The sequence below is a fragment of the Aethalodelphis obliquidens genome, unplaced genomic scaffold (genome assembly GCF_003676395.1).
Source record: "Aethalodelphis obliquidens isolate GAN/ISIS:26980383/991018 unplaced genomic scaffold, ASM367639v1 scaffold9, whole genome shotgun sequence".
In the NCBI taxonomy this organism is placed as follows: domain Eukaryota; kingdom Metazoa; phylum Chordata; class Mammalia; order Artiodactyla; family Delphinidae; genus Aethalodelphis; species Aethalodelphis obliquidens.
The window spans coordinates 30,448,656-30,458,856 of record NW_020837953.1 but is presented as its reverse complement, the minus strand read 5'-3'; the positions used below and the strand labels follow the sequence as shown (position 1 = coordinate 30,458,856).

Genomic DNA, 10,201 nt, shown 5'->3' with positions numbered 1-10,201 from the left:
TTTAACAGTTTAACTTAAAATCCTCCAGAATCTATAGAAAAAAGATACTTGATTATTTTTGCCAAACATCTGAAAGGCTCTAAAGATGTCTTAACAGGCTTCTGTTTCTAGAGGAACAAGGAAGGAGGCTGTGGCCTTTTAGGCATCATGTAGTGGCATAGCAGATTATGAACGTGTGTGGGGGCATCCAGGTGCTTGGTTTAACTACTTGAAATATGCATAGTATTTGTTGCATACTAAGAATCTGCTTACTTTCATCTGCAAAGTTCTGTCCTACATCTTGTGATTTAAAAGCAGGAAGGCAAAGATAGGAGTATTTTTTGGAATGTGCAGCATAGCCGCTAAAATAAATTTGTATTTGTTAGAACTAGTGGGAAAGCTTGTGTTTAAAAGTGAAGTAGCAAGTCTGAGGATTGTTAATTTGTGTGCACTTTTAATCAAGTATATATCTGTATTCACTTGAGTGGTTCAGTGAATGATAAAACTTCATAAGTAGGTGTAAGATTCATTGACTAGCCTTGTGTTTTCAGTGAGTGTAATAATAATCAAGGTTTAGGGTCTTTGTTAAGCTAACTAATGGCTCTTAAAACCGTTCTGTAAAGACTTTTGATGAATGAGTATCCTAATTGTTCTGAGGCTGGTGAACAAACCACCAAAGGTAAAAACTTAAAAGCTTCAATTATACTTGTGTCAGATTACTTTTTAGTTTACTTTCTTTAAGAAGAGCTTGCTGGGGTTTCAGGAAGGTCCCTATGATTGCTTCCAAACCCAGCTACCCTTTCAGTCAGTATTGCCTTACTCCTGTGTTGCCCACTGTTACCCTTTAACATCCTTACATAACTGACTGTAAACTGTTCTTCCAGTTTTTAATTAGGCTTCCAAGACAAAACAAGTTTCATGATAATGGGACTGATAGCTCATTGAAGCATTGACTCTCTTAAGTGGGGTGTTTGTATATGTGCCTTGGTATTATTTACAAGATTGAAAAAAATCTTCCAACCAAATGGAAACTCAGTCAGTAGGGAAATACTTAAAACTTCATCCTGAAAATGATGTCACAGCTGTTCTAAAGTTCCGTGATTGGGCATGTTTCTTGGCAGAACACACTGAAGCAGAACTACAGCCATTTTTGCCTTGTTCTGTCACATGATCTAATTCAATACCATAGAACCTTCAAGATCTGTCTGGCTTGGATATTTTGGATCTGTCTGGCTTGACACTTCCAGCAAATTTTAGTGACTTCATTTACTTCGTTGTATACTTTAGATACTATTTTGTAAACTTTCTGCATTTATTTAGAACTTTCTGCATTTAAATGCTTTCTGCATTTATTTAGAACTTTCCTCTAATTGTTATTCTGTGACATCACTTTTTAAAAATTTATTTTATGGGCTTCCCTGGTGGCGCAGTGGTTGGGAGTCCGCCTGCCAATGCAGGGGACACGGGTTCGTACCCCAGTCCAGGAAGATCCCACATGCCGCGGAGCGGCTAGGCCCGTGAGCTATGGCCACTGAGCCTGCGCGTCCGCTACAGGAGAGGCCACAACAGTGAGAGGCCCATGTACCACAAAAAAAAAAAAAAAAATTTATTTTATTTTTGTTTGCATTGGGTCTGCGTTGCTGCGCGCGGGCTTTTCTCTGGTTGTGGCGAGCGGGGGCTACTCTTCCTTGCCGTGTGCAGGCTTCTCGTTTCAGTGGCTTCTCTTGTTGAGGAGCATGGGCTCTAGGTGTGTGGGCTTCAGTAGTTGTGGCTCACGGGCTCTAGAGCGCAGCCTCAGTAGTTGTGGTGCACGGACTTAGTTGCTCTGCGGCATGTGGGATCTTCCCAGACCAGGGCTCAAACCTGTGTCCCCTGCATTGGCAGGTGGATTCTTAACCGCTGAGCCACCAGGGAAGCCCTGTGACATCACTTTTTAAAAAAAATTTTATTTAATTTATTCTTTTATACAGCAGGTTCTTATTAGTTATCTATCTTATGCATATTAGTGTATATAGCTGTGACATCACTTTTGATGGCTTCATAGTATTCTATCAAAAATTTATTGTAATTTACCAGTCCCTGTTACTGAATAGCTTCTTTATAATTTTTTTTCCAGCTAAAATAACAGTTGTAAATATCCTAAGGTATAAATATTGATTCATACCTATCCTTAAGTGCTGTGTCAAAGGATATATGCCTTTTTTTTTTTTTTTTGGCGGTACTCGGGCCTCTCACTGTTGTAGCCTCTCCAGTTGCAGAGCACAGGCTCCGGACGTGCAGGCTCAGCGGCCATTTCTCACGGGCCCAGCCGCTGTGCAGCATGTGGGATCTTCCCGGACCGGGGCACGAACCCGTGTCCCCTGCATTGGCAGGCGGACTCTCAACCACTGCGCCACCAGGGAAGCCCAGGATATATGCTTTTTGAAGGTCTTGCCTGTGCTATATATTGCCATATGAGCTTTTTCTTAAAATTTTTTTTTTGTTGTTATTACTGTCAGCTATTCAGAAGATGATGGCAGTCAGTTAATCTTTTTCTCTGTCTCAACTTTGGAATAGTGGGGCATAAAGGGAGAGGTACTCCCTGCAATAGTGATTTTTTTTTTTTTTTAAAGAAACCTCATAAAATGTTGGTTTAGTTCCCCCCCACACACACAATATTTATTTATTTGGTTGTTCCCGGTCTTAGTTGCAGCAGGCAGGCTCCTTAGTTGTGGCTCCAGGGCTCCTTAGTTTGCCACACGTGGGCTCCTCATTTGTGGCATGCAAACTCTTAGTTGCAGCATGCATGTGGGTCTAGTTCCCTGAACCCGGGCCCCCTGCATTAGGAGTGCGGAGTCCTATCCACTGTGCCACCAGGGAAGTCCCTAGTTGGTTTAGTTTTGTCTTATCTTTCTAGCTTTTTAACTCTAGGTAAAAATAAGATAGTCTAGTAGGGGAGACTAAGGGCTGTGTAATTCTCTTAATGTCTAGCCCAACATTAGACTCAATCAGGCACTTGGGTAAAGATTTTTCTGAATAACTGGAAAGCTAAGGGGAGATTGAGGAGAGACAGATCTAGAGTAAATATTACTATAGTGACAACAGCTTAAGGTGTATATTTTTAAAAATTTCATTGCTATTAAGTGAGAATAGCAGGATTTTTTTTTTGGACTGAATTATTTAATTAGGTTCTTTGTAAGAAGTTTAGAACACTACTTTGTGAGGATAAATTCTGTTTGTAAGAGCGAACACAGAGGGGAGGTAACCCTAGAGTTGAGGAACAGCTTTTTGTTTGTTTGTTTGTTTTTGTTTTGAGGAACAGCTTTGATTCTTCGCAGAATTTGTCAGTCCACAGCTTTCTGATCAACCTTCCGCTGCTCTGTAATCTCGTATTTCTCTCTGTGTCGAAGATCTCACCTTCCTGGTGCCTGGGCTTACGCAGTTTCTTCTTGAAGTAAGCATCAGTGAGATGTTCTGGGATTTTCACACCACTGATATCAGTTTTGGTGGAAGTGGCAATGACAAATTTCTGGTGTGTTCTCCGCAGAGGAACTTGATTGAGGGACAGAGGCCCAGTCACAAGTAGCAAGCCACTGCTCAGCTGCTTCAGGAAAATGACCCTCTTGGCTCTGTGGCGCCCAATGAGGATAATCAGAATGGTCCCAGGAGTGATACTAGCGTGCAGTTTTCTCACATGCTTACTGAAGGGTTTTTTGCCGTGACTCAACAGCTTTCGAGGCACATCTTCAGTAGGATAATACCTAGGCATTTTGTGAAGTGTAACCACCCAGGTACCACTATTCTTGTCACCACCAGCTGGTTTTGTGACAGTAGCAAGAACCTTCACCTTCTTTTTCTTTTCAACCTTGGATTTAGCTGCTGAATACTTCCTCTAGTACAAGGCCTTTCTGGAATACATAGCCGATCGGGAATATCTGCCAATTCCTCTGACCAGGACAGGGTTTTGGCTGCATTGGGGCTTCCCCTTCTTAACCTGCTTCACCTTTTTAACCTTGCCACCAGCATCAGCCTTCTTGGCTTCAGGTTTTTCCTCCTTGGTATCTGGCTTCTCAGCCTTTTCACCCGCCATCTTGCAAGATGGGAAAAAGAACTCAGCATTTCTTTACCTTTAGGATTATTCTGATTTTCAGGCAGAAGACCTAAAAATGGTGACTTGGAGTGTGTTTGGACATACTGAAAATTTATTACGGTGTTTAAGAATTGAGATGAAGCTATTTATCTTTTCTTGGAACAACTTTACTGTGTGCTAGACACTACAGAGAAACCACAAATGTATTGTCAGGGAGCCTTATATTAGTGACAAGTAACAATACAAAATGAAAAGTGTTTTCTCAAGGTATGCACAAGGTGCCAGTTTGGAAGCTTGAAGATTGCCTAACCCAGCTTGGGGTGTGGGTTGATTGATCATAGAAGAATCCTGCAAGAAGTGATCTCTGAGCTGAGCCTTGGAAGATGTATAGAAGATAGCCAGAGGTGTTTTGAGAAGAGTGAACATGGTTCAGAACAGCCCAAATCTGTATAGATAATAACACTGTAGAAATAATAAGTTGGAATAGGAATTCCTGTACAGTTCAAGAACAAGTCTAATGGGAGTTTGTGGAATGGGTTTCCAGGAAGGGAAGTTTGGAGATTAGATTAGGAAAAGGGAGTTAAATGAAATGTTTATGCAGTTAGTTGGATATAGAAGGAATCTACTGAGAGAGATACAAAGTTGGCTTAAAATAAAGTACTAGAGTTTAAGAGAATGAGGAGTAAGATCTAATTTGAGTTAGGATGGCGGAGGTCTTTGATGTAAGCTTCAGTGAAAGGCAATGGGAAACTTGTAAAGGTGAACCAGTACTTCGTAATAATAGGTATCATTACTGTATATATATATATATATAGCTCACTTCTTCCTGCACTGTGCTTTATACGTGTTATCTTATTTCTCATCGTAGTGTTTAGCTTAGTAGAGATGATTTATAAGGGGGAATATGATAGCTGTTATCAAATGATTTTTCATGCTAGTGACAGCACTGGAACCAATAGGTAAAGGTTATAGGGAGGGAGATTTTTGTAAAGGGGGAACTTTCTAAAAATGGAGTCTTAGTCACAGGAGGGTTTCAAGAAGAGACTAAAAGAACTTTTATTAGGTAAATTGTAGAGAAGATTCACACATGGGGTAGTTTAGATCAGAGAAACCGAGGAGTAAAAGAGGATTAGGTGGCCCAAGATAACATTGGAGGTTCATGGAGAGGAATTGATGGTACAAAACAGGTCTTTTTAGTAAGACCTTATTTTTGTTTGTGTTCTATAATTTCTGACCTAAATACTAATTACATATAAAACATAAGAAAGGACTTGAGAACAGAAGGAGATAGATGACAGATAGGATTTGTGGATTCTCAGTGAATCGTAGTATAGATTAGGTATTTGGGTAGTTATTAATATATTTACTGTGTATTAATGAAAAAAATTATTACCTAAAATGTAATAAAGACTTAGCAAAGGAACATAGAAGTGATTACTTGAGAAATGTTTCCTTTAAAAAAAAAAATCTAGTTTTCCTATAGTGTTGGCATAAGTAATATTTCTCTTATATAAGGAAGTTTTTTTTTTCCCTTACAGCCATCTTTTTCCTCCTAACCCTTTAATTTGGGCATTTATTCCCTTGTTTATAAATGTTTGAGGTAATCATCTTGGCTCCATTTTCAGCTTCAGAAAAAAATTTAAAATATCCAAGTTTTAGTGATACAAAAATCAGAAGAAAGAAACATCACTTTAGCCAAATATATTGTTTTCTTACTATTAAATCTTTAGGAAATAAATGACCATGCAGTATTGTTCTTTCCATTTAACATTACTCCACTCCACCACTGTTTTAAATTGCTTCTTCAGAGCTAGTGAGTGGGCATCCTGTTTTAATCAGGATGGCAAACCTGAACGTTTTGTAAAATTCTAAGGCCGTCTATGTTGTCTTCTGTCTTGCAGATAAATTTACTTGTTTTTCTGCCAGTAGGATTGAGGGAATTCTATTTGTATTACTCACCACCTTCCTTGCTTTGTGGATAAAATGCCTTTCTGTAGCCTTGTTAAAGGAGGACCAAAAGAGAATAGGTGATACTGAATTTGGATCTCTTTGAAGCATGTCCTTTGTTTGTATCCATCTTTCAACAAATGTTTTGTGGTTTTTTTAAATTTAATTTTATTTTTGGCTGCATTGGGTCTTCTTTGCTGCACGTGGACTTTTCTCTAGTTGTGGCGAGCGGGGGCTACCACTCTTCATTGTGGTGCGAAGGCTTCTCATTGTGGTGGCTTCTCTTGCTGGGAGCCCGTGCTCTAGGCATGTGGGCTTCAGTAGTTGTGGCCTACGGGCTCAGTAGTTGTGGCTCGCAGGCTCTAGAGCACAGGCTTAGTAGTTGTGGCCCATGGGCCTTAGTTGCTCCATGGCATGTGGGATCTTCCCGGACCAGGGCTTGAACCCATGTCTCCTGCATTGGCAGGCGGACGACCAGGGAAGCCCCCAGATGTTTGTGTTAATTGCTAGGATAGAACAGATAAACAAGGCACCATCTTTGGCTTAGGACCAGATAGTGTTGCTAGGTGGACAACAAAATGGATAAAATATGAGATAAGAGCTGTAATAGAGGGATGAAGAAATATTTTGGCTTTCTGGAGAAGTGATAAATTTGGGGAAATTAAGAAAGTCTTCATGGGGGAAAGAACATTTGATCTATATCAAATAGAATGAGTAATTGGGTAATCAGCACTTAAATGATAGCACAGTGCTTGGCACATGGTATACATAAAAGTTTAGCTATCTCATGTAATGTATCATTCTCATATTTTAGATGAGGAAGCAGGCTCAAAGAGGTTATTTATACAAGGTCTCATAGCTAACAAGTGGTGGAGTTGGTAATTCAATGTCCAAGTCCAATAATGTGCTAGAGCTAGCTAATTGTGAGCCAGTTGTTTAGCTTTCAAGAATTTTAGCAAGCTAGTTGTTAAGCACAGTCAAATTGCATAAACTTAAAAATTAAATACGGGCTTCCCTGGTGGCGCAGTGGTTGAGAGTCCGCCTGCCGATGCAGGGGGCACGGGTTCGTGCCCCGGTCCAGGAAGATCCCACATGCCGCGGAGCGGCTGGGCCCGTGAGCCATGGCCGCTGAGCCTGCGCGTCCGGAGCCTGTGCTCCGCAACGGGAGAGGCCACAACAGTGAGAAGCCCCCGTACCGCAAAAAAAAAAATTAAATACATTGTATTAAAAGGTGTTTTAAATGCCTTTCTATTTACATTGAATTACGTTGTATACTACAGTTAGTAATATGTTACAGTTAAACTACATAAACTTAGAATACCATTATGATTACAATTAAACTGTAATATTTAAATTCATCACTCTTAAAGTTATTATGTTTGTATCAGTATATAATGTTGTGCTTTTGCACATGTCTTCTCAGCCCCACTGTATTCCTGTATTCCACTGGTAGTTTGAGGTCAGCCATGTTATTGACACCACGGAAATTGGCAAATGCTATATACAAATCAGGACTTGATTTTTCTTGATTGTCTAGACTTAAAGGGATGGAGAAAATATTAATATAGATTTACCACAAGGCATGTGGGATCTTAGTTCCCCGACCAGGGATTGAGCCCGTGCCCCCTCCAGTGGAAGAGCGGAGTTCTAACCACTCAGGGAATTCCCTTAATGCAGATTAAACTTAAGTGTGTCATGTCTCTATCCCTGACATATTTTGAATGAAACAAAATTTGAAGAATTAGTCTTCCAGAATTTGAAAATTATTATCCAGTTTAGCAAGGAAGTTGCTCAAATTGACAAGCCAGTGAAGTTCTGACATATGTCTTTGTTATTTCACTTTTGTCTTTAAGTCATTAGTATCAATAAATGAAAATACGTTGGAACTCCACCCAAAGCCAGTCTCTCTCTAGTCCCAAAGCCCATGGACCACTGTGTGATATGTGGAGTTTGCCAGATAGAAAACTGGGTCTTGTGAAATGAGAAGTTTAATATGGAAAGAATAAGTGATAAAGCTGGAGAGGTTGGTTGGGCCTGGTATAAGAAGGGCTTTGGATTTTTATCCTGTACTTATGTTTTTAGATTGTAAGGGAGGATAGTCAGTGTAGAGTGACAGTTTAGAGGATGGGAAGGATGAAATACTTACTGAGCACTGACTTCGTTAGGTACTTTCATAGTTTTACTTTAATCCCCACACCAACTCCCGGAGGCAGTATCCCATATTTATAGGTAGGAAAATGGAAACTCAGGTTAGCAACTTACCTGAAGTCATCTATTAAATGAGGAGAGAGAGGTGTAGGTGACTCAAATACCAAATGAGAGTCTTTTACAATAGTTGGGAGAAAGACAGAGCCTGTATCAAGATAGTGGGAATGGGGAAGTTACAGTTGAAAAATGTGGTAGAAATATTTGCTGATTAGTTACTTAAAAAAAAACAGAATGTGGGATGAGCAGCAGGTTAGGGTTTGGAGATGTGTTGGCTTTTGGAAATAGTATTTGGGGTGCTTGTAGGACAGAAAGGTGATAGTAGGATCTGGAGCTCAGGAGAGATCTGTTGATAGAAATTTGGGAGTTTCCAGCTCTCAGTATAGGTAAAGGCATGGATGAGTTTAAGATTCTTCAAGAATATTGGTAATAAAAATAATGGCTGAAATTATTGCTCATTCTGTAGTGTCTAATATGCACCTGTCCTGAATACATTTTTTAAAAAATAAGTATTTGTTTTTGGCTGCATTGGGTCTGCATTGCTGCGTGTGGGCTTTCTCTAGCTGTGGTGAGCGGGGGCTACTCCTTGTTGTGCTGCGCGGGCTTCTCATTGTGGTGGCTTTTCTTGTTGCGGAGCATGGGCTCTAGGCGCACGGGCTTCAGTAGTTGTGGCACGTGGGCTCAGTAGTTGTGGCACACAGGCTTTAGTTGCTCTGCGGCATGTGGGATCTTCCCGGGACAGGGATCGAACTCATGTTCCCTGCATTGGCAGGTGGATTCTTAACCACTGCGCTACCAGGTAAGTCCCTGAATACATTTTTTTATGTACGTTTTCATTTAGTTCTATCATTGTGAGGTATGTACAGCTATTTCAGTTTTACAGATGAAGGCACTGAAGCACAGAAAAGAGTATATTCTTTTTGCACAGTTGCCCAAACTAAGAAAGCAGAGCTGATGTTCTACTTCAGTGCGGTTCCAGAGCCAACATGCATTGAGAGAAGAGGGCCAAAGAAAGAACCCCCTGCAATAACACAATTTAAGGGATGGATTAAAGAGGGACCAAGTGAAAGGGTTTGAGAGGGAGTACTTGGAGCTTTAGAAAGAGAACAAGGAAAGGGCTATATCTTGAGTAGAATTTCAAGCAGTGGGGTATAATCAACTTATTCAGAGACTGTAGAGAGGTAGCAGATGACTGCAAATGCCAACAACTATCTGAATAAAAGTAACATGAGAGTGCTTTGTTAGGGGTTTGAAGGTTTTGGTCTCCATACATCATTCAACAGACTGTGCATTTGTTGTTTCTATAGTGCTCCCGCCCTTCACAACCTGTGAAGTTTTCTAAGCTGTCTGTTCCAAGTCTTTCAGGGATTTAATGAAGTAAGACCAGCTTCTGTTTAGTTAGTACGGGCTGTTTTGTTGAATTAGACCATATAACAATGTCTGAAATGCAGTTGGGTATTAAAAATGTCAGTATTCTGTTTTTTGCTATGGCTAAAGATTGATCCAGAGGGGACTGCTGTTTTTCCAGACTTAAACATTTTGGGACAAGGGGTAGTTAGCGATTCTAGAATCATTTAGTATTTACTCTGAATAGTTTAAATCAAGAATTACTCAGATGTGAACCGTTCTGCTTACCTGCCAGAAGTAAAGATTAGTCCTATGACAGTTTTCAAACTTTTAAAAAGTGGAATTGTTTTTTCTCCTCCAAACAAAACCTTACTCAGAGCCCCGTGAATGGCTAATTTCACACACTCAGCTCTCTTTTTTTCCCTGGGTGATCTTCGAAGCATCTCCTCTATGAAGCATAATTTGGAATCCACTGGATGACAGGAATTTTTCAAAAAATGGAATAGTGGTGCATGGAGGTGGAGTTGGGGGTGGGGGAATCTATTTTGAAATTGAAGAAATGCAAGGAATCTGCAGCTTCAGCATCTCATTTAGGTGTATTGGTTATTTAGTCTTGGAGGAAGGGAAGGATTAGAAAAACATCTCACAGCAGCT

At 40.3% G+C, this 10,201-nt stretch overlaps 1 protein-coding gene and 1 pseudogene across 2 annotated transcripts in view; one reads left to right on the top strand and one right to left on the bottom strand.

Moving 5' to 3' along the window:
- YTHDF2 (YTH N6-methyladenosine RNA binding protein F2) overlaps positions 1–10,201 on the top strand; it is a 44,699-nt gene that overhangs the window by 20,498 nt on the left and 14,000 nt on the right. The gene's annotated exons all lie outside the window — the stretch shown is intronic.
- On the bottom strand, positions 3,117–4,613 carry LOC113621933 (60S ribosomal protein L6 pseudogene; annotated as a pseudogene).